The sequence below is a fragment of the Micrasema longulum genome, unplaced genomic scaffold, assembly GCF_059751315.1.
Source record: "Micrasema longulum isolate JH-2025_06_02 unplaced genomic scaffold, ASM5975131v1 h1tg000316l, whole genome shotgun sequence".
NCBI lineage: Eukaryota > Metazoa > Arthropoda > Insecta > Trichoptera > Brachycentridae > Micrasema > Micrasema longulum.
In genome coordinates this window covers 194304-220783 of record NW_028277520.1, presented here as the reverse complement: position 1 = coordinate 220783, position 26480 = coordinate 194304, and the positions used below count along the sequence as shown (strand labels likewise).

At 33.8% G+C, this 26480-nt stretch overlaps 1 protein-coding gene across 1 annotated transcript in view; it reads left to right on the top strand.

Moving 5' to 3' along the window:
- Nucleotides 1-26480, top strand: part of Chsy (Chondroitin sulfate synthase) — a 77967-nt gene that overhangs the window by 8321 nt on the left and 43166 nt on the right. The window lies entirely within an intron of this gene.

Genomic DNA, 26480 nt, shown 5'->3' with positions numbered 1-26480 from the left:
ATTATTTACTTTTAACCCTTTATTATTTGTATGTAAGATAACTCCGGTATTTTTATTAAAGTCATGATTTAAATTGATTAGATGATTTGCGAATTCAGAGAAATTTTTATTGTGAAGACGCCTCATATCTCCCTTTCCGCTCCTAGTGGTGCAGGTGCATAAGGAACTGCGTTGGTAAACTAAATGCAGAGTGGTTCGATCACCTGAATTATGAATGTAATGTGATCAGTCTTACGCTTCCGGCACCAGTCCAGGAATCATAACATATTGCAGTTAAAAAAAATTGTTTTGATAATTTTTTGTTGAAATTAAATATAAAAAAAGCAGATTTAAATGGCTTCTTTTTTAAATGAATAAAATAAACTTTATTATAATTTTCTAATTTTTCATCATCATTCCCTTTACGCATCTAATGGTGCATAGGGCACTGGATTGGTACACCAATCGCAGCATATCTCGATTAATTTTGTTACATGAAGGTAAGGTGATCAGTCTTACGCTTCAGGTACCAGTGCAGGGTCTATGAAATATTCAAGTAGGAAAACACCCTTTTTAATAAATATTTCATTCAACCATGTCGGGAATCGAACTCGAGACCTCTTGCATGGTAGGCAAACGGGCTGACCATTACACCACGAGTCCGACATCTCAGTTTTAGTGACAAAAAAATTGTGTTCTAATATTAGCACTTATTTTTTGACTTTTCGATATCTATTTATTATTTATTATGGATAACTTATATAGCGCCATTTTCGTAATAAAATACCTCAAGGGCGCTTTACATGGTGATTCTATTGTTAAGTTAATTTAATTGAAGCTTTTAAATTTGTAATTTAATTAAAATAATTTATTTTGTTTTTTAAAATAATTTATTTTTGTTAATTTATGTTGAACAAGTGGGTTTTAAGTTTTTTCCGAAACATCACTTCACTTTCACAGCCTCGCACCTCTGCTGGGAGAGCATTCCATGCCATAGGGCCTGCGACCGCAAATGCGCGTTCACTAAATTTAGTGCGCTGCTTGCGTAGATAATAATCTTAAAATAAAAGGTAATCTTGTTCTTCCAGTAGCCTTTATTTCAATTTCAAATAAAATGTATATCCACACACAGGCCATGCCTTTGTGTGTTTTTTTTGTGTTTATGTGATAGTTTTTTTTTGTATTTGTAACTAATTGCAGAAACTAACAATTGTAAACTGCAAAGAAGAAATTATAATATATATATTTTTTAAACCTTTAACATCAATATTTAACGTGTACCCTGCCAGGAGTCGAACCCAGGACCTCAATAACGGTAGTCAAATTAATACGTCAACCACTTTAAAACGAGGTGGACTCACCTTTACTCGATTTCCTTAGAGCAGCCGCCTAGTTAAAAACTCTCGTCCAGAGTTCTGGTTCTATTTCACACATAGAACTGTATTCTTTATCAGCCTGGACACAGAATGAACACATAATACGTACAGTACAATAAATTTATTAACAAATTAATAAAGGAAATACGATTTTTTACTGAGTAAATTAGAATCAAATAATATGATGTGGGTTTATAACTGTTTAATTAAAATGCTTTGGTGTCAAGAACGCTATTAAATTAGTATAAAATTAAATTAGCAAGATGAAACGCCATGTTCTATACCTGTATTTCAAATAAGGCCTTGGTAGCATCATTGGCGGCCTCCGTGGTGTAGTGGTTAAGACGCTTGACTCACACGCGGAAGGTTCCGGGTTTGATTCCCGGTAAGAATACAAAAATTAAGATGTGATTTTTCTCAAGCCTGGGTGCTCTGTAATGTAATTTACCACTGTAATTAGGCCTCCTGGCCTGTTGTGGTGCAAAAAAAATAATGTAAAAATGTTTTAAAAAAATATTCTTTCTTTTTTGTGTATGTTGGTCTGTCGACTGTTAACCTCCAAAGAAATTGATTGACAAAAAATTACTTTGCATATAAGTCCCGAATTCATTTATTTATCAGTTTATACACATATACAATATATGCACATATAAGGGCGGGCATATTGCCTTAAGGCAATTTCTTCCTATCTACCCAAACCGTTCAGTTTGAGAAAATTACCAGTACATGGACATATTCCAAGGAATTACACTGCATCTTATAGTTTTATACAAAATTAAAAACAAAACAACAGAGAGGAGATGGGAAGGAAAGAAGAAGGAGAAAGGAACAACTCAGAACAATGGGTAGTGTAGTACCAAAACTGTACAATTTAATACCAGCTGAAAATCGTGAAGAAAAAAACCTAATTTCATTAAATAGTCTAAAAATTATTAAACAGCAAGTGAAACTTAAGTGTATAAATATATTTTATTCTTTAATTATTATTAAACTATGTACTTACTTATAAATTTTTTAAAAAAATGTAATGTAACCCGCACACAAGCTTCGGCTTTGCGGGAACAAAAATACAATTTTGTATGTTACTTATTTGTTAAAATGAATAAAACTTAATAAAAAAATAAAAAAAACATTTAGATAGTGACATTTCAATCTGGGTTTAAATGTAAATAAAGAAGGGGTGGCGCGGAGCGTCTCTAACATTAGTGGGTTGATTATTTCACAATCGAGCTGCTACAACTGTGAAAGAGAAGGCAAGAAAATTAAAGAAGTAAAAGGGTATTAAAAGGGTTCTCTTGATTCTAGAACGAAGAGATAGTCCATGTTGTGATAGAGGTTGAAAGAACTCTCTCAGATGAACGGGCAAAGTGGGATTATTAAAAATATTGCGAAGAAGTGATAGAATGTGAATGTTTCTTTATGCCTGATACTGAGCCGGTGTGGTTGAAAGATAAAACTTATACAAACATTCTGCAATCGTTCCAACTTATCAAGCAATTCAGAGTTAGCATCTGGATAACATACATCTGCCTAGTCAAGGAGTGGAAGAAGTAAGCTCTGGACTAATGTTTGCTTTACATTAATTGGCAAGAAATTCTGCATTCTTTTAAGTGAATGCAAATTGCTATAAAATTTCTTATCCACATTCAAATTAAGAGGAATGTCCAACTCTTTTCATTTTTAATTCCCTGACAGAAACAATAAGAATTCTAGTAAAATATATCTTAAAAATAATACAAGTGACACTACACAAAACCGACAAATTATGTATAGGTATTTGTACGTCTCCATTCTTATAAAGGTGCGGTATGTCTTTTAATATAATATTTCCTGTAATTTGAATTATTTAATACCAAAAACACGCACGGCTTTCGCTTAGAGAAATGTCTCTTTTGCGGCCCCATGAGTGTTCAATGCCCTGGAGGTTAAGTTATATTAAGTTCTCTAAAACGAAAGTCATTTTCAGGACAAGAGTACAACTTTGGATTTCGTCTAAGGGAAGAAACCGTTGCAAGAGACTGCTGCGAGATATTGCATCGATTTATACAGGGTGTTCTTTAAACCCTGTCACATCCGAAACCACGATAATCAGTATGGACAAGAAGACATATTGGCACATTAAAATAATTTTTTAGGACGAATGAAATTTACAAAAATAAAATATTAAAAAAATACAAACGGTTGCTTATTTCTGCAAAGGAGAAGCGAGGAGAGGGGAGGGGGGAGTCTGATACACCGTCAACCACATGGCCACGCCCCCCTCGCTTCTTCCCTGCAGAAGTAAGCAACCATTTTATTTAATTTTTTTTTTTTTTAATTCTGCGTTCTAAATATTGTTTTAAATATGCTAATATGTCTTCTTGCCCGTACTGATCATCCTTGTTTCGGATGTGACATTGTTTAAAGAACACCTGTATACTGTTAAGTCCAGATGTTTATTGAAATAAATGTTTTTGCAATGTTTTTTTTTTGCCTTTGTTTAATAATGAGCATGCCTCATAGAGTTAGGCATACGGTATTATTTTTTTATAATATGTATGTTTTTATATATGATTAAAAAAACAGATAACTTGTAAAGCGCCAAGATTTATGATTACATATTTCAATTTGTATAATGGAAAACTAAAATATCGCATCCGAGATCCTTATTAACTAAGGCCCAAATAGCCGGTCAACTGAGGATTTAATAAGACCATTCGGAGAGATTCATTAACCCTGTGGTTAATGAATCCCTCCCCGGTGATGTGTAGCTAGTACACATTGCGTCTAATAACTACACCGCAAGACAAAAAAAATTACGAGTTTACCTGCTACCGCGCCCCTTGACTTTACTGAACCCTTTTTCTAAGAAATCCTTTATCGATACCTCTTTCTTTTGTTTAATAAATTAAGGACACTATGTGTCACCTTTCTACAATATTTACATTTTAAAATGTCTCAACAGTCTTGTTTTACCCGCGTTTGAGTGAACATAACACAATAATCATGGAAAGTGCAAAGCAAATGTCGATTGCGATAAAATCCAAAATAATCACATTGTCGCAAGAAAACATATCTAATTGTGAAATATCTCGTCGAGTTGGGTATTCAGAAGGTGCAGTGAGGTTTTTATTAAAAAAAATCCAAGAAACTGGATCCATAGAACGGAAAAAAGGAAGCGGACGGGGGCGCGTGACATCTGCCCGAGATGATCGCTTAATAAAAAAAATTGTTATGCGCGATCGATTTTTAACGGCACCTGAAATACACGCAGAGGTGCAGTCTACCAGCACATCAACATTTTCAGTAAAAACAGTGTCCAGGCGGCTGTTGGAGCATGGTTTCCAAGCACGGAGTCCCGCAAAGAAACCATTACTCACGGACAAAATGAAGAAGGCTAGACTGGATTGGGCGAAAGAGCACCAGAATTGGACCTTGGAGGATTGGCAAAATGTTGTTTTCTCTGATGAATCAAAATTCAACCTTTTTGGTCCAGACGGCAGAAAGATAGTTCGACGAAAACGTGGGGAAAGATATCATCCGTCGTGCGTCACTCGAACCGTTAAACATTCACCCTACGTGATGATTTGGGGGTGCATGACAGCATACGGTTTAGGACCTCTAAATTTTGTACAGGGTACGATGAATGCCATTCAGTACAAAAAAGTGTTAAAAAAACATATTATTCCAACAATCGAGGACATTACGCAGTATACCGCGGACCCAATTTTTCAGGACGATTCTGCGCCGTGCCATAGAGCCCGCACTGTGAGTACAAATATATATATTTTTAAATGCATTTTGTGACCACATGATAAATAATTTATTGTTTTTTTATAGATCAATGAATTCAAGGAGAAAATTGGCTTAAAATCGTTGACGTGGCCCGGGAATAGCCCTGATTTGAACCCGATAGAAAATTTATGGGCGATTATGAAAAAAAAAGTCGGGAAAAAAAATCAAAAAACATTGAGGAATTAAAAAAAAACTTAATTCAAGTTTGGGAAGAAGAAATAACATCAGAAATTTTAGATTCGCTTTACGCTTCTCTAAATAATAGAATTTTACATGTTATAAAAAATAAAGGTGAATTCACTAAGTACTAAATATTTTTAAATGTTATAAATATGTTTAAATGTAAAATACTTTAATTTAAAATAAAGCGATAAGAACCTACTTCTTAAATATGAATTAAAAAATAACATGTCTTTTATTATTCCATCACAAACACTCGACCATAAATGAACCGTTATGGGTCTCTAAGGTTCGGGTAATCTGATACCTGATATATAATGGCAATTTCTAAGTACAATTCATGAGTAAGATTTTTTATTTTAACCTTGAAATAACGAGTAGTCATCACATATGTCAAACAATATAAAAAAAACTAATTAAATATCAAGAATAATTCATTATATGTCAATTTTAGTTTTTTTTGAGAACTCGTAAATTTATTTGTCTTGCGGTGTATAATATCTTTATAAATATAATAAATATTGGGTTTAGATTTTCAGTACTCCTCCATTACACATTTATGTATTGACTGAAATAATTTGTTATTTAATAATAAGTACTTTTTTTTTTTTTTAAATATATTTGGACCCCTGTATTTAGTAGCCTTACGTGTCATGTACAAGGCTAAGGTACTCGGAAAAAAAAAAGTTTTTGTTTGTCTTGGAAATGGGATGTTCGATCACTGATTTTGGTTTATTACCTTTATGAGTCCAATCAGCATTGTTGCAAAGTTCAAGAACAATGGCGCATGATAACTACTTTTTACTACAGTGTGGATATCTGTTAAGGATATTCCATCTTTCCTGCATTCTGCTTCAAGATTATGGCGTTGCAAACTGAAAAATGGGCACTGAAATAACAGATGTTCGATACTCTGTGAAGAAATATCATCGCATGGACAATAGTCATCATTCCTTAATTTAAACCTTTATAGATAACTTCTCATAGCTCCGTGTCCGGTAAAAAAAATAATAAGTACTTATTAGGCACAAAAAAAAAAATTATTGGAAATCGGGGATAAATTACAAATATCATTAAAAGTATACCAATAACACTTGGCGTTACACGTCCACTACACGTCCAGTCACGTAGTTCAGTACTAGCTATTTAGTAGCTCTCGGGAAGTTGGCGCGGGTGCACGTTTCGCCCGAGTCGTTAGCTATACCCAATGTTTTTTTCATGTTTTCAGCAGTTAGATTTTAAATATTATCATCTTTGAATTAAATTATGGTTAATTCAAGCCATTCCATATAAATGTTTCATATTTCCCCTTTTAAATCTTTTATTTTTTTCATGTGTAGTTACTATACAGCACCGTAACGCGCCGGTGTTTTTAGGACATTAAGGGAAAGGTTTAGGCCAGCAAGGCTGATTAAATTAGGCAAATGTACAAGTATATAACAGTCGGCAATATAAAGCTGGCTGTTATGAATTTATATAACAGATTCTTCGCTATTCATTGTTAATCGCTTATGAATCGAACTTTTGCGTAGATGTTCAATATATTTTGTATGGTTTCCGTAGCATTATTCCTAGTGACAGATTCTTCTTTATTTAATTTAGATTACTTCAAACGGCATTAAATAAATTGTGAACCTCCAAGATACAATATTTCAAGGTGCTCGAGATTCTAATCATTTAACTGAGGCCCGTAGGGCCGATTACATTAGACCCAAAGGGCCGAATTCCCAAACCAGTAGGCGATAGCCGACTGTTGCATTCTTGCCAAACCGTAAATTAGATACCAACCCACTGACTAAAATACAAATAAATGCGGGATTGAGAACACTCAGACATTAGGATATATCCAAACTGCCTTATTTTTTTAAGCAATGCAACACACCAATAGACCTTTGGCACGCATGTGTTGGGAATGTTACATTTTACTGCCGAAATAGAAAAAACCGACATATTTCTTTGTTCTTGCCCACCGTTTGGCAATAAACTTTTTGGAAATTATCTTAATTATCAATAGTCAATAAGTTTATGTCTTCTTTTTATTTTGCACAAAAAATATAAAAATAATAAAAAATAAAAAAATGTTTACGTCAAAATTCAGAATTTAGTTCACGTTGACCCATGTATGACGTATGACTACCCCTGGTCTAGGGCATCAATAATTTGAAAACCCTTCTCTCGGATCCCCAAAGATATTAATGTTTCCCCCTTTATTATTATGTAAAAATAAGCTGATACCTTAAATTCTTAAGCATAAGACCATTTTCAGTTAGAATTAAAAATCCACACAGCGCGATAAAACAACATAGGGTGGAATAATTGTATTAGATTAAAATATTTTTTTTTTTTTTCACGGAATTCATGAGGCCGACTAATCACCGCTCGAATCGAGTTTGAAGAATTTTTGCCTGAAAGTAGCCGCTCAATTAATTTATTTGATACTTTTATGTACATTACAAAAATACATTCAAGGCATACATAACACAAAAAAATTGGCAATACATTTTGAATGTAAAAAATGGTATTATAAAAATACCCAGTAATTGGAGTAAAAGGACAATGTTTTGAGTATGTCCAAATGATTTCAGACAGGCTGGATTTTTTACCTTGGGAGTTATTTAGATCTAAATTTGTTGCAACAGAGAGGAGCAGGGAATATGGAGTCAAAGCATTTAAAGATCTTATGACCTGTCATGTTTAAGTGGCCACTTAAACCAGCCAATGACAAAAATGAAATGAAAATAAAAAAAAATCTCAAAATTATTTTCCCTCTCTATTGCGACAAATTTAAATCTAAATAACTCTCACGGGAGGAAATCCTGCCTGTCTGCAAACATTTGGACATACTCAATACATTGTTGAATTAACTAACTGGTAAAAGAAGAAGTATAAAAATTGGAAAATTGTTTTCCGCCGTTGCCTAGCAGGTGAATTGGTTCAGCCGGGTGAATCTCACCCGCACGATAAAGGTTTCAGCTCTTTTACTTCACAAAAGTCAACAGATGACAGAGTTAAGGAAATGCGGATGTTTAAACATAGGCAGGATGGTGAATGTTACACAGTGTGTAAAGTAGCCACCTAAACCAGCTAATCACGGCCCTTTAAATGCCTGGACTTTTTATTTTTCCTTCTCAAAAATGTTTTCCCTCTTTGTTGCAAAAAATTTACGAATAAAAGGAAGCTATGCGTTGTGGACTTTCTTCCAGTAACATGAAAGATGTCGATATCCGAAGAGATCAGGTTGAGTGAAGACATTGCTCTTCCTACTGGCATCACCATCGGCAGGCTGGTTCTGCGAGCAGGAAGATGAAACAGTTTAAGTCGCCTATGTCTTAAGTCTAAGGTAGTCACGAGGAACTTGAAGAAAAATACTCTTCGTTACAGCTAAGGTGATCGTAATACCATGGATCGATTGGGAAAATATTCATATGCAGATTTGTATTTTTCTTTTCTCCGAACTACTCAGTAAATACCGTAAATGTCAATCCACCCTAATTTTACCGTGTCGTGTGGGTTTGTACGATGCGTGTAAAAGGGGCCTAACGTTATATGGGGCAGGTGCGCATTAATTTCACCTTTAATTGCTACCCTCACAAAAATGTAATCACGTGTTATTGCTATATAATGTATTATGGACATTATAAAATATTATTTAATACACAGTATGGTATCTCTCTAGACTGCTACCGGGTGATAAAAAAACATTGATCATTTTGGTTCGTAACAGTTTTATTTGTGTTCATAATGTGCATGGATAATGTCGGCTTAAATAAAGATAAGAAAATATACTGATGCTTTTTTATGTTGGTATTTCTTGATAAAACGACACAATGAATACCTTTTAAAAAACGAAGCATAAATCAAACTTCTTGATTTAATATATTATATTATATCAGAGGCCCGGCCCATCTGGTGTTGAAGTTTGCAATACGAAAGTCGAAAAGTTTGAAAGTCGTTAAAATTTTCGTGCGATATGTTTTGACCCTTTTTACTTTCTACCCACGCAGACGTTCACTATTGAATGTCGAAAAAATAATATTCTCTCGGGAAGACAATATTTATTATTTGACGACAAAATTAAAAAACGAGTTAGGAGAATATTTTAAATACCTACCCTTAAATTCAATCTTTTTATTTTTATTATTACGGATAATATATATAACGCCATTTTCGTAATAATGGATAGCGAATATAGCCCGTAGGGCAAGGAATTTTCTAGCATGTAACAGTCAGCCAAAACCTACCGTTTCCTGCAAGTTTTACTTAGGTATTTCTTAATTGACCAACGAATGCTTTCGCCTAAATAGTCCAGTCTTGGATCTTGGCGAAAGCGCTCGTTATCAATAAAGAATTAAGAAAAACTATCAGTAAACAGCCGGATATCACCGACTGTTACATGCAATGGAAATTATAATAATGAAACACAATAAATACATAACTAATTGAAAGTGTGAATATTAAATTGAAGGGAATTTATTAATATTGTCGTGACTCATTTGAATTTTCCCAACAAAGCTCGCGAGATATAATAAATATAATTATTATTAGGGATCGGACATCGAACACCCGCGTGGTAGGTAGGTACGTAAAACAATAAAATGACTAATCAGTAAAGAGGGTCAAAGCATTTCGATAGAAAATTTTAACGACTTTCGAACTTTTCGACTTGTAGTTTTATATTACCGTCCCTCAGCTTACCGGCGTCAAATTACGGAGAAAGTCGTGGCCGCAGTATCAGTCAACTAAAGCGTATACTGGAAAAAAACTTACAAAAATGGACCTTTATAATCCGTGACACCATTTATTGTGTACAACAGGGCCCGCATTAATAATTACTAAAATTATTATATTGGTTACAATTTATCGAAATTTTAATCGTCAAGTTGTACATGACATTCGTCTCGTGGTGAAAATTCTGATAAGTTCAATCACGTCGAACGAGTTCGCCTGTTCAACATGCGTGGATTTGGTTTATCTATGCAGTGCCCTATGCACCATGTGGTTCAAATGGGAGTACCATTACTATAGTTTCTTTATGGGCAATGCTTGTTCAAAGGAACCGATATGTTTCTAAAATGTATGCAAGTGCATTCGAATGTTTAATACGCCAGTAGCTCAATCACAAATAACTATCGTCGTGTTAATAAGCGACGTGATAACAATTTCTCACCATGGTTGTTAATCGTATTCGCGATCACAATAGAACATTCGTGAACACCTAATATTAAATGTCAAAATATTCACGTTTCGCGACTTATAATCCTGCTGCGCAATCACATATTTGAATTTCGCCACGGTGTAAATGTGGAAAATATTCCGAAACTGCTATTTTTATTTATTGATTTATTATTTATCATTCTATTCATTGCATTTAGCCGGCGGTTGTCAAGCCAAATGTCAAGAAAAGTATAATAATTGTTATTTGAATTTCACATTTTGTATTAGATTCTACTTACTATTTTGCAAATGCAATATACATATATTGTATTATTTTTTAAGTAAACGCCGATTTTCCGCTAGTGAACTGTATTTATTTACGAGTAAAACAAAAAACAAACAGACACGAGCGTTGACTTAGAGATTACACACGCGTTGACTTATGACTGCGATAACTTAAGCATGTTCATTTTTTTTATTTTTTAAATTATTTTTCACGCCCATAAGGCTTTTACATACATGAAAGTTTTACAAAATATAAGTATATAAACAACATTAAATTTTAAAAATACAATATAAAGCAACAAAAGATAGAACAGTGTTAAGAAGTAAAGTTGGTATAAAAAATTATTATTGTTCATTGTGATCGCTAAAATGCTTAGCATGTTTTTAAGCACGTCGGTAGTTATTTGAGATTGAGCTACATTGAGCTAACTAACATACAAACTTCGTTAGTGTTGTAATGGTTAAAATATACATTTTATTTGACAACGTACCGGTACGCATCACGCAAACAAACACACTCACAAAGCGTTGAGAATAGTCCAGAAACCGCATACGCGCATCAAACAGAAGGCGACTAAACTACTCTTAAAAGAGTAGCTGTACGTTTTGACCCATTAGTTTCTTTGTAGACGTCGCTTAGTACGCAACTCCTGATTTAAATTCAACTATGCCGTGTTGTGTCGTTTTAAAGTGTAGAAATACTGCTGGGATCTTTAAGAAAAATAATGGGATTACATTTCATGTGTAATTAGCAAATGCATGTGGAAGTAGCAAACGCTTATTAAATTATTTAAAAATTGAATTATTTTTCCATCTGTCAGATTGTCAAAGAAAACAAAATGGACTTTTCGTTTGTGTTGCCAGGGTAGTCAATTATTTTACTCTACTTTGCTCATCTAATGAGAGAACTAATGAAAATTGGACCTCGGAATACACAACGCCGTGGTGGACATTTGACCGACATTATCTTTAAAACATGAAATATTATTTAACATGATATAAAAATATCAGTTTTATGTAAAATAAAATTTGTTTTATATTTTAAGTTAAAAGTTCATTAGTTCAATTACTCTGATTAAATGACCCTTAAATTATCTACTCTGCGAGTCAATCAATGTTTCTTTGTGCACAATCAAATTTTAGAGAACTTAACAAATTGCTTTTTTCAACCTTACATTTGTGTTATGACTATATTTTTTCCCATCTGGTAATATTACTCGGCGACTTCACGAATGCGCGCGGCGAAAGTGGGGGGATTTTTGGTCACAGTCCGATGTATTCAAATATGATTCTACGCTCCTTCTGGACTATTCTTAATTCTATACACACACATAAGCAAAGAATAATTAAAGGTTTGAATGGAATGTACATAGTAAATATTTAGCTCTGCGAAATAGCTGTCGCTTTCACTGATAGATACTTGGAAATACACAGCAACTGTCGAAAAGCTATTAACTAACGACAGTAGCGCGAAACGATAAGATGGCGTCGTGAGTCGTAACACTCGTAACTCGTAACGCATCACGCATCCAGTATTGCCATTGAGTGAAGGAGATTAGATTTAAATTGTAATGGCGGACGCTAGTCGTAAAAGACAAGAGTAGCTACCATTATCTGGAAGGAAGTCGTCCATTATTCTCATCCATTGTCCGCGTCTCAAGTTGTAGGCACTTCGGAAGTGTGACGGTACAAGGCCGAGGATGGGACAAGGACGCGGGACAAATGGCCACTTCCTTTTTACCCGTTGTATTCCTCGATGAATTCGAGATATTGGATATGCACGCGAGGACTCTCGAGTCTTCGTAAGTCAACAGGGTTGAGCCACACATTTTTTCAGCCATCTTGTTTCTTAGTATTTTGCTGAATATCAATTTATATTAAAATAAATTTTGGGTTTGCCTGAAAAACTGTCAAGTCATTTTGCAAGTTGGCTTTGATTTAGAAAATATGAGCTCAATATAGAGGCGAGTCTGCTAGTGCCGAGCATTATCATATTTTGTTATAGGCAGGCAGCCTTTACAGCTGGTGAGTCTATATCCACTGTACTTTTTTTTTGTCTGCGTTCTTCTTCCTTCAAAAAAAGCGTCCAAACAGTTGACCGAAATGGAATGAACACATAGTCTTCATATTATAAATATTTAAAGAATTAACTTTGTGGTCAAACATTTTACTAAATGTCATTATAATTTGTTTAGAACCACTTACCGACTTTTCTGTGTCTACCGGTTTCGAGACGTACCCGTCTCTTCGTCAGGACACCAATTAAACCAACATGCAAAATCCACTATACTTTAGGATTCTGCCTCTTTATCTTCATCTTCATTGCATGCACCATTATTGGTCTGACACGCGTTTTGTACATCCGAATCTTGCTTCCAATCCGCATGTATTTATCGTGCCATACGACATTTCTTAGGGCGTGTCCAGGGTGCGGGCCTTGTGCGGTGGCGACTCGACGTCGGGTCAAACGTATGAAAAAGGTCACATGTGGCCGTAGTGCCAAGCCTGTGTCGGGCGCGACAAGCCAATGTTCGAGGCCTAAAAGCAAGCTTCTAATCGCTCGTTGCGGCCGCGTCCTCGGGCCTAGCTAGCGAGCGGCAAATAAGCTACCTTTGTATGGTCGTGCGAACGCCAAGCAGAAGGACCAAACTAGTTTGGTCTTACCGCCTGGCCTATTGAGCGGCTCGAACAAATGTTTCTACCAATAAAATGAATACGAAAGAATATAAAAATACAAAACAATAAAAAACGTCGATATGGAAGAGTAATCGAGTAGTGGTCCTGTGGCTAGTGTCTCGGACTCACGGACCAAAGGTCTGTGGTTCGAATCCCACTTTACCCCAACTTGATTCCCATTTTCTAATAGTGAGTTATTTACAACTCGTTGAAAATGGCCCTCAAAATTAAATATTTGGGTAAATCATAAGAACGCAAATATTTCTTTTTAAAAAAAAAAAAAAAAATCATCGCCAGCATTTATTGTTTGTTTTTATTATTGATCTTTAAAAACGATTTTATTTATTATTAAATAATTCAAAGTTTGGTTTAATATTATTATTGGTATTGAAAACGTTTTCATTTATTATAATTCGATTCGCAGTTTCGCCTTAAATGATTAAAATATTTCAATGTTCAGTATTTATTATATAATAACTTTTTTTTCTTCTTTGAATTATACATATACAGTAACAATTACATTATTTTGTTTTGCGACTATTTTTTAATTTTAAGACAATGAACGGCGCACTAAGCACGGTAAATATTAATAAAATTAAGTCAATCGAAGCTAAACTGGCAGTGCACAACGGAGTTTTAGTCCCAACACTTACGTATGGAAGTGAAACATGGAACTGGCCGAGAAAGGATGAAAGCCGAGTGAGCGCGGTCGAAATGCAATCTCTTAGACAAATATGTGGATCAATGTATGACAGGGTTATCAAAACATTTTTTTTAGATAAATAATGTTAAGATGTAGGTATTATTAAAATTTTGAGAACTGACCAAAGATGACAAATACACGATTGCGACGTATTTAGATCCGCGATATAAATCTAATTTTGTCACCAGCATCACTACGAGCAGGTTTATTTATTTACATTACGTTATTGTTAATTATTTGAGACATAAGTCCCAATTCCATGGGACTAAAAGTCCTGTGTTGAGATGGGACTAGCAATTAGTTGAGCATATCACCACAAATATAGGATCAGAAACATAAAAAATCTTTTTATTAAAATGCATATACATATATATATGGCACATCAATATGGTAAACAGTAAACTGAAATATTCCGAAAATCATCAAGGAGTTTCCTACTCAAATCCCTCCCACTGAGGAAAATCCAGTCCTTAACTACACTCTTGAAAATAGTTTTTGTCCTTGAGAGCTTAATACGCTCTTCCAAAATATTGAACACTCTCGGTTCGATAAATGAGAGAAGTCTCTGAGTAAAACTCGTGCGGGTTTTGGGTATGACATAATTCATGCTCTAGGAAAACCTCGTACGGACATTTTGCTGAGACCTCTTGAGTTGAGTATAAATATTAAACATGACGATCAGCAGAACAAGAGAATCCAGAGAGTCCAATAGTTCCCCTTGCCACGACGGCATATCTTCCCCCAAAATGTGCCTACTCAAATTGAGAATGAAGTTCAATCCACGTCATCATCAATGATGAATTCGTCTTTACAAATGTTAGTATCCATGTTTAGTATGAACGAAGACGAGCAAGACTCGATTACAAATACCGAGAATGGCAATCTATTTTTGGAGACACAGTCACAACTTCCGTAGTATAAAAAACGAATCTCTTTACATGAGAATCTCCTTACGTGGTGGACATTAAACTCATACAAATATACTAATCTTTTGCCATTAGTGCGCCAATATTTTTCAGCTCCTCCCAGCAGCGTCGCCAGTGAGCAATTATTATTTAGCGGAGCTGGTCTTATATGTTAAGAACACCAGAACAGATTATTAGGTGTAAAGACGGCCAAACTACTTTTCATAAAATATAACTCACAAATTCTTAATTTTGAATATTAATTTAACTAAAAATTTCATTTGTAAAAAAAAATACTTTTTTTTATAGTATTTACACTTCCGCATCCTTTTTCTTTTCTGTCTTCGCTAAAATTGACTTTTTTCATCTGTTTCCGTTTCTGCTTCCATTATCACATTTTCGTTGCATCATTAATATAAATGAAGGTACCTACACATAACTACTATTTAAAAAAAAAAATATTTACTTACATCTAATAATAATTCAAATATATTATACTAATTATTAACATTTCCAAACAATATACGTACACTTGAAAGCTATAACTAAAAATATTGCAGAGAACAAAATAATTTTACTCAACAAACATACAATCCACACGAGGAAAAAAAAGTGGTTACAAAAGGTAAGTTGTCGTATGGAAATTCAAATATATTACATACTGATACTAGATACTGTATCCTCAATTGTTTAGTCTCCGTTTCTCAAAGTGCTCTTCTATGGTCAACCCCTGTATATAATCGCTGGTCGCTAGATAGGCCGTTTTCACACATCCCACGCAAATCCACGCGGCCCGGTAACTTTTCGCGTTTATCCTGCAAACGCATACAAAATGTCACATTTTCACACGTGTTGTAAAAATCTAGACGTCAAAGCCACTGTGGACACCATTCGCCCGCAAAGTAGCCGCTGTCACGTTAGGCCAGTTACTATTTACTATGGACATGCCCTCAGGCGTCCAGAAGCTGTCTACGCTTTATTCGGTTGTTTAAGACGAGATTTCGAAACCTAAATATTGAAATATATTTAAACTTTTTGATTTACCAACTGAAATAGATATGTTATAATCATCAGGAGTTGCCAATGCCACTACGGTTGCATCGTCTGCGTAGCTTGATATGTTAACGACATTATCTCACTTAGTTCTAGATTTACCATTTTCTCCATTCTTTAAAGCGTTTTATATATTTATTTCGTTTGTGTTAGAAAAGTTTCTTAGCTTATATATTGATGCGATATATTTAGTTATAAACATGTTAAACTTGCTTTGTTTCTTTATTATTCTTAATATGTGCTTTAAAAAAAAGATAATATTATTTAATTGCCGAATTGAGTTGTAGTAACTCTTGGGAATTTAATTCATATGTACCTATTATACTTTGTAATTCATGATTTATAAAAATAAAATAAAAAAATCGTAAGCTTTAATTAAATTGTCAATAAGTTATAACACTTTGCAATGCAGAATAATAAATTAAGCTAAAGAAAATCCCATGAACTTCAATCCCTGGTACAAACTGATACATTATTTTCTTAATCACCATCTTATCCGATGCGTTTTAATCGGCTTTGCATGACATTGCTACAACACAATTCTGTACTTATTATTGATAATTGTATTTTAATAAGTCACGCTCATATTCCAAGTGAAAAAACTAAGCTGCATTCATTAGTAATGGATTGGCAATAAAAATAATTGATAAAGACAGTCAGCCAATTATCAGAACGCATTTTTTACGTATAAAAAAACGTACGAAGCGAATTAACTTCACATCTTGGATCATCGACATCAAAAAGTAATATTCATAGGCACTCGTATTGCAACAAATTTTCTTGGACAAACCAAAAAAAATCTTAGCAAGCAGATAAAAACACGTCAGAGCTAGAATCAAAAATATTTATAATACCTAATCGATGACGTATGTACACCTCAGTGATATGTTTCATTGATTGAGACGATTGAAGCGTTATCTTGATCACTAATTACTTCACGACCAGCATTCAAGCTATACCAGCACAATTCGGCACCGTTAAATGAAATTAGTTATCCGAAAACGATAACCTCGATAAATCTGCAGATAAATCAGATCGCTGACGGGGGAGAAAGAATCGGAAAAAATCTAGAGGAATTGACCCACACAGAAAAAATAAAAATGATATTTAAGATGAAAAATAATAAAATAAAAACAAATATTAAATTAAATTTTAACTACAACATACATAAAATAAATACAAGAGCATCAAATAATTTAACTTGCGAACAACCTAGGACCAACAGAAAAATAAACTTTTTTTTGTATACAGCAATCAATTTTTACAATTCACTTTCTAATGATCTAAAAAATACACAAAACGTGTACGTACTTAAAAAACACCTAAATAAAACAGTTCTTACAGCCCGTGTGACGAGTGATATGTGCTGTTATTTTATCGAATTTTTATTTAAACTATTGTGTTATTATATATATAATCATCAGCACTTTTGCTGATTGGGAATATTTCGTACAAATAAAATATGTAATATAATGTTATATGTAAAGTTGAAAAACCTTGTATTTTGTCATAAATAAATAAATAAAAAAATATAAAAATGAGTATATTTGCATGGCTATTTAAAGTATCTTCGTCGGAAACCTAAAATTGAATATGTTTAGAAGAAAAATTATATGCATATTCTTCTTTTCATACAGAAAACTTAGTTTTACTTTGTAGATAAAATTTAAGATAATGTTAACTTCCAATTGTAATCGAATGTAATAAAAAGTATTACGTTGGAAGCTGACAGAGTTATCTTTAACTAGCAGACAATGGATTATTACATGGTAGGAAACGCGCATAATATTTTGGGTCCCAAAATATAAATCTCAATACTGCATTTTTGCATGTTTTACAGACTTATCTAAGAATTTGTATGCATAAGTTTATCCGAGTTCGCATCCCGATTATCTTAGGTAAACTAACTTATTAACAGGCGACCTAATTGGCTAGAAATGTCTCAAAATGGGACACAGCCACAGGTAATATCATTACGTAGGCAACGTGCTAGATTGTACCTGATAAGATATGATAAAAATATGTTCGTTTTTGGATTTTATTATCAAGGTTACTAAACTTCGAAATAGTATATTTAAAATGACATTTACCGTTATCATTATTTTCTACACCAAACCAGGTATAGCGTATCTTGATCCTCTATTACATACATAGTGATCAGTCTTACGCTTCCGGTGCTAGTCCAGGGAGAGTGAAATATTTCGGTGTATAACCATCTTTTTTATTTATTTTGTTCATTAACGCCCAAAAGGCATTTAAAAAAAATAAAATACACGCTAATATACTAAATAATACAGAATATACAGAAAAAATATGTGAAATTAGTTAGAAAGGATATAATAAAAAGTTTTACAAAGTAAAAAAAAAAAACAATAATAACAAAGGTATGCAAGAAAAAACATTGAGCATATAAACAAAAAATGCAAAGATATTTATTTATTTATTAATATTTTTCGCTTACAAACTATAATTAATAATAAAAATAATGTGACCTCACTGGGGTTTCCCGTGCCGAGGACACTTAACAATTTAGTTTTTTTAAATTACATTTGAGAATAAACAAAGAAGACTAACTTAAAAAACAAACATAATTAACAAATATTCAGACAGTTTTAAAAACAAGGTATTTATGTACATCTATATTACAAAACACACAATGAAAACAACAAAAACCTAACATAAGCTATACAGCTGTGAAGCAGTTGATTCAGCATTGGTATGGGTTAATGAGACAATCCATTTTACTTCTACCCAGCTCCACTATCCATTTTTTTAAAGCCTTTTTAAACATTTTCTAATTACTAATTGCTTTAATAGATAGTGGAAGTAGGTTATAGATTTTAATTGAATAATACTCAAAATCCCTTTGTCCGAAAGTGGTATTAGTTTGTATTTGTTAAAGTTGTTTATGTGTTGAGGATCTAGTGATTATATTATTTGTATGTGATGTATTGTGGGGGTTATGTCTTTCATTTGAGTAAGAGTAGTTTTTGAATCTATAAGATATAATATCTAAAGAAATTTCAGGTTTCTGGGCCCCAAAATATTCAATATGTTACCCTAACATTGCAAAACTATGACCCTGATTCAATTGTGTAAATTCGTAAAAAAATGGTTACTGAGTTTAGATCGAGAAAAATCGAAATTTTACTCAAAATACATACTTAAAACATAAATGGTATAAATTAATATTGTATAACTGTATAGGAAATTAACTAGTAGGTTGTAATGTTATTGTTTATTTTCGCATAAAAATGTCTGCCTTAAAACAGGTTGTACCAAGTTAGGCAGACTAGACATCTATTACCTAATTGTGTATGTAGTAGATAAAGTGATTGTTATTTTTGTTAACAAACCATGATTATTATTATTATTATTATTATTCATAGATAAAAAGCATATCTCATTTTATATGACTATATTCATCTTTAAAGAAATGAGGATCTCCGAAAATTCAGTCAGTAAAAGGGTAAAAATATATAATCAATTGAGTAGTTTGGTTTTAATTCGTCTTCAAATGCACAAAGGTAAAAGAGTGGAATTTCCCAGTGTCCCACCAGTCGCAAAATAATAATTGATTACTTTGAACATATCGACTGTTTGGCTTCTTTTAAAAGCAGTATAAGGAATTGGTTCCTTATCTTGTTTGTAAAAAACATTTTATTATTGTATGAATTTTCATGACAGATTTGTCAACTCAAAGTTGGTCGAATTCGGAAATCAAATGTCCCACCGGTCACAATGGAATGCCCCAGAACTGTGGCCTTACACTAACTAATTCGTATCGTATGAGAGGGAACGAGAGGGAATTACGGTTTTGATTGCGTTAGAATGAGATGGATATATGACGAACGAACGAACTTACGAAACGAAATTGCGGCAGAATAAGCCCGCTGAACTCTTCACCCGTCCGGCCGCAGATTTTTTTTTTTCCGTAGTTAAAATAATTGTATGTGCAATATAATCAATGCAATCTTAAACAATTAATGACAGTACCGCGATAATGAATGCTATCTTCATCTGTACATATTGAGACGGTAAACTTAACTTCTGTACTATATCTATCTACCACGGTATGTTCTACCGACTTGTCATCTCGACGTCCTATGATCGAATCCAACTAGTAAATGACCCCGAAAATTTAGTCCGCGTTCCTAACTTCATTAAAATTGAAAATAGTTCTCATTTATATTTTAAATAAAGATAAAAACATCCTGTTATAAAAAGTGGTCACATCAAAGTGATTAAAAACTCCAATACATCCAAATTTAAGCAAAAACTGCTTGCTTGTTTTTAACAATTACCAAGACGGCTCCTTGACGTCTCGATGCCGTACACCTTAAATATAGTAAAACAGATAGAAAAAACATAATAAATAAATTTATGTTTTATTGTGGCAACATTTTGCGTCTAGATGCTCTTACATGTTAATAAGGTAGAATTTAGCCACATTATCTGTGCATGTAGGCGTTCGTTTTAAAAACTAAAGAAGGTAATTAAAGAAAAAAATTGTCTGTAGAACAAATTTTTGTCACCATTAAAGCGTAGATATGCGTATCGAGGGGTACTAGACCCGTCGCGTCGGTACGAACCGATGTACTTACACCAAAACTTGATGGTGGGAGGATCGGTAGTGTATCTTCGTAATCGATCGTGAGAATTTATCTTCAACTATGACGTCATAATGAAGATATATCACTTGAGTTCGTAGATATGTGTACCGTGACGTACGCTTCCCCTTTTTACATATCAATGTACCTACCCAAAACTTGAATGTGGGGGGTCGGTGGTGTATCTTCCTAATCGCTGGAGAATTTATCTTCAACTATACCGTCATGGTGAAGCTATGACGTCCTTAACTTCCCATAACAATCGCGGCCCAGTTGCCTTTTTTAAACCAACACTATTGTTACCTATATAAATTAAATAGTTGGATAATTTAAAAGCGCCATTTTTGTGAAAATCACTTCAAGGGCGCTGTACAATTAATAAATATCCCCGTACGTCTTGCAGCTACAGAGCGCATGGACGGTTGGGATTCTAGTTCCTCGTTTTCAATTAAGATCAAACAAAAATTATAACAGATAGGAGCTAGATTACAGGACGTCTTGCAGCTACAGAGCGCATAGACAGTTAGAAATTTAGCCCCCATTTTACACATTTAAAAAATTGACAAGTAAATTTAGTGTATTACAAAATAATAATAATATGAATAGTAAAAAGGAGTAAGATTATAACACGCCTTGCTGCTACTAAGCGCATAGACGATTGGAATTCTTGACCCCGTTTACAAAATTTAGGTATTTTAAAGTTGATATATTAAAGCTAGATAACCAATCATCGTGCAGCTACAAAGCGCATGGATGAGAGGAATTCTAGCAAAGTTAAAAAAATATCAATAAATTTATAAAAAATAGAGTATAGTAGTAAATTGGTCAAGTGTTCATGCCAAGAAGTAAGCAATAAAAAACTAAATAAATCAAACACTGTTTCAACTCCATGGTTAACAAAGGGAGATAGATGTCCGAAGAGAAGCTTTTGTAGACAGTAGGTAGATACCGTCGCCATGTGGCCCGCTGGCTAGTAGATAGTTTCTGGAAACGCACGTGTGTAGTACTATTATGCCTTTTGTTCCAATGACTTGGTGTCCATTTTGGTCCGTATTATTTCGTTTTATGAGACGCAACATTCCTGTTCAAATTCACATTTTTACATGAATATTACACAAACGCGTGTATAAGCGGTTTGATTTATTATTTTGTATATTATTAGAAGGCAGATATTTGAAATATTATGTATTTATCAATAAATGTCAGTTCACTTTTAGTAGCACTGTTGTAATTTTTTAATTATGGGTGTAGTGTTCTAAATAGCAAAATTAAGGTACTTTCGCGTCAAAAACTGATGCATTCTTAAACGGTTTTAAAGGATTCAAATAAAATAAAAATAAAAATAAAAAAAATAAATAAAAAAAATAAATATGATACAACAAGTTCACCAAAAGGTTTTTTTTCTCGTCCATTTTACTTGTAACCTGAACCAATACCCCAAATCGAATGAGGTAGTAAAAAAAACCCGCCCTTATTTACAATTCAGTAATTCTCTATCCTTTTATAGTTGATTCGAATACCTGCTTCCTGTATCTATTCTATTCATTCTTTAATAAAAACGTTTCGTGATTAATTGATACCTTTTGCGAATCAACATTCATATTTTTGGAAAAGGTTTTTTTTCTTGAGGAAGACAGTAAAGTTGCTGTTTGTATGTCGTTGCATTTCTTTGTCTGAGGTGGACAGTGTACTAGTATTATTATGGTTGGATTATTTATATAGCTTTTTTTTATATATATATAGCCACTACTTCGGGAACTACACTGGCTACGTTTTCCACAGAGGGTCGAATACAAACTCTGTTGGCTTATGTATAAGTCACTGCACAACTCGGCTCCGGAATATCTAAGGGAACTATGCATTCCAGATGAACTAGCTGACAGGCGTCTCACGCTTAGATCAGCTACGTCTACGGCGAGAGGAAAAGTTATTATACCTCTACGCAAACAGCGTACTAAATTTGGTGAGCGCGCATTTGCGGTCGCAGGCCCTATGGCATGGAATGCTCTCCCAGCAGAGGTGCGAGTCTGTGAAAGTGAAGTGATGTTTCGGAAAAAACTTAAAACCCACTTGTTCTCTAAATCATTTGAATAAATCCGTAGCACGTGACAACAAAATAAATTATTTTAATTAAATTACAAATTTAAAAGCTTCAATTAAATTAACTTAACAATAGAATCACCATGTAAAGCGCCCTTGAGGTATTTTATTACGAAAATGGCGCTATATAAGTTATCCACAATAAATAAATAAATAAATAAATAGCGCCATTTTTTTGAAAATCACCTCAAGGGCTCTGTACAATAAATAAACATCCCAGCACGTTTTGCAGCTACAGAGCGCATGGACAATGGGAATTCTAGCAACTTAAAATTATATTAGTAAATTTACAAAAAAAAAACATTGAGCAGAGTAGATGCCAAAAAGTAAACAATAAAAAAATGCATTATAAAGCACTGTTTCAACATTATGGTTAACGAAATAAAGAAAGATATCCGGAGGGTAGCTTCTGCAGATTGTAGGTATCATAATTACTGCCGGACATGTGGCTAAAGCTAGGGTTTCCTAGGACAGCGGTGCCCGTATTTTAACGGCCGTAGTGAACGGTGATGCAGTGGACAGCCATCGTAAAAGTGATTAGAGAGTGGTTTCCTAGGAAAACGGTGTTAAATGGTGTTGATAACACCGTTTTCCTAGAAAACCACACTCTAGTCACCTCTACGACGGCTGTCCACTGCATCATCGTTCACTACGGCCGTTAAAATACGGGCACCGCTGTCCTAGGAAACCCTAGCTTAACAGGCTATATCATACTAGTTAATATACATGTATATACTATTGTAGTGTACGCACATAAAAATATAATCGTTCATCAATATAAATAGTATTCAGCGAAAATAATGTTAAAATTAGACACTCCTTTACCACTTCATTATTATATTAGTCTGAATCGGGTTGTGGTCCCGTGGCTAGTGTCTCGGACTCACGGCCCAAAGGTCCTTGGTTCGAATCCCACTCTACCCCAACTTGATTTCGATTTTCTAATAGTGAGTTATTTACAACTCGTTGAAAGTGGCCCTTAGAATTATTTTTTTTTTGTGTTTGTTTAAATATGTTGATATATCGTCACCGTTCAGGCAAAAGTCACTGATCCTAAAATTGACAGTTTTGAGTTAAATATACGATTCGATGCGTATAATTATGTTATTTATGAGGCAAAAGGCACGTCATAAAGGTAAAATTAATTAGAAAAAAAATGCGTAAATCAGAATTGTTTGTTTTTTACTACCTGACATTACTGCCAATGAGGAACTTCAGCCCTACGGGAAATTGGATACAAAAAATCTTTTCTTGCGCGCGGTAAAAATTAGAGCATTAAATGGTACCGCAAAGTTTCTTGAAAATGTACGAAAAAAAAAATGAAAACTATTTTGATAAAAACGCACTACTTTGATTGACGTCACTGGTTTATATGAACCAACCAATGATGTGACAGCTGTGAAGGATATTCGGTTAGCTTACCGTAAACTGGCCAATGGGAAGAAATAACAGTGAACAACCTCTGACGTCACACGCGGAGTTAGTTCAGAAATACAAAACTTAAAAAAATCATAGCGCTTATAATACGATACGAAAAAAAAATTTTTTTTTTGGGCTAAGTTTGATAGTATATTAAAAAAAAAAAAAATAAAAAAAGATACAGAACTTCCTCATTGGCCGCAGGTTAAGGGACCATATTTCAAACGCACATGCCTACTCTAGTTATATACCTCAATGGTGCTGTGAGTGTTTTCTGCAAATTGCGAAATGCCATTATTGTGATCAACGATATTTTCAGAAGGTGATTATTGCAGTATTTTGGATAAAAGCCACCTGGCTTTTTTAAGCAGAACATAGCAAGGCTTTTTACGGGAGTAAAATACTCCCACATCTCACAACGTCTTCGAGATTTGCACCGGTTTATTATTTATTTATGCTTTTACATTGTGTGTATTCTTTTTTTATATAGAATAATGTTCCCTCACTGGGGTATCTCGTGCCGAGGGAAACATTTTACAAAATGTGAAACATGCCAAGAGAGATGAGTTATTTAACAAAGTTAACATAATAATAACAATAAAAAAACGTAATAAATCCAACTAAACTAATTATCATTAACATAATAAACAATAAAAAACTAAAATAATCATAAAAAACATAACCAATTTATATAGACCAATAGAACAAATTTCACAAACAGTACACACATTTTACCTATTTGGCTTGATCCACTCATCGATCCGTGCGCAACCCACCTCCACTATCTATTTCTTAATTATTATATTATAGAATTGACCTTACGGCTCCCGATAACACCAATATCTCACTTTTTCGAAATTGTGGACTGTCGGCTTTCTGCATAACTACGTTTATTTTAGAGTAAAAAACTGAATCGTTTTCTGAACCGTATAATGCTGCCTTTACCCTTATTTGTAATTCCCTAGAATACTGGGTATACAACTTTTTGTTGCCCCTCAGTCTGACTTAGGATCAGACCATTTTTTCCTGCCGCTCCGCCTTAGTGACCTTTGCCGTCAATCGTCCCCGTCCATCTCAGGGCCCAGGGATCTCATTTATCTCCCGCGCTTTTAAAAAAAACACGCTGTTCCCCGCACCACATTTTTTTCTTAGCCAGTTTGCATCTTCAGAACAACTGAGTCCTTATTGGCCGATTTTTTTATTTTTTTTTATTTTCTTTTATTTCGGAAACATACAGTACAGTTACATAGTTTTATATGTTACACAGTTAGACTTAACTCTAAACGACCAGTGAAGCTTCCATATTCTAAAGTAATTATATGGCGGCCTCCGTGGTGTAGTGGTCAAGACGCTTGACTCACGCACGGAAGGTCCGGGTTCGATTCCCGGTGAGAACACAAAAATTAAAATGTGATTTTTCTCAAGCCTGGGTGTTCTGTGATGTAATTCACCACTGTAATTGGGCCTCCTGGCCTGTTATGGTGCAAAAAAAATTATTTAAAAATATATAATTACGTAATACATATAATATAATATATATGTAAAGTCATTAATGAAAGTACAAAAAAGAGAAGGAAAAAAAAACATAAATGGAAGTTATTTAAAAATTAAAATTAAAGTAAAAAAAGTTATTTTAAAGTTTGTAGCTAGTATTTACAAATGGAAATATTATTAAAAATTAAGAAAATTTGTAAAAGTAATTAAAATTTAAGAATTAAGTCAAGATAACGTATAGCTCTTATCGGTGCTGCAGAGTGTTTATCCATAATATAATAATAATAATATTTGGTTGATTTATAAAGCGTCATTTTTGTAAAAAATCGCCTCAAGGGCGTTTTACATTTGTATACGTAAACTTACATTTTAACCAAACTAAAGTGACACATTATATTTTCTGATTTAAAATTGAGGGTATGGTAAACTAAAGAAGTGCTGGTCTAAACGCTCTCGCGGCCGTATTTATTATCTCATGTATTTACATACAAAATACACGAGAAAAACTGTTTTCTTGTGCCGCGAGAGTGGTTCAGAATAGCACCCCTGAATTGACTGGGACTGTCGATGATTCGTAAGTTTGAAGGCAATTGGTTCCAGGCAGAGGGGCCGGCAACGGCAAAAGCACGTGATATGGCGTTCTATCCTCTCTGCCTATCCCTACGGGGAAACGGCGTGATGGTTTGTTTGTTTGTAAATTTGTTGAAACAGATAGGGAAAACACTTTGAGAAGGGAATATAGAAGTCTAGGCATTTACATGGTTTACGATCT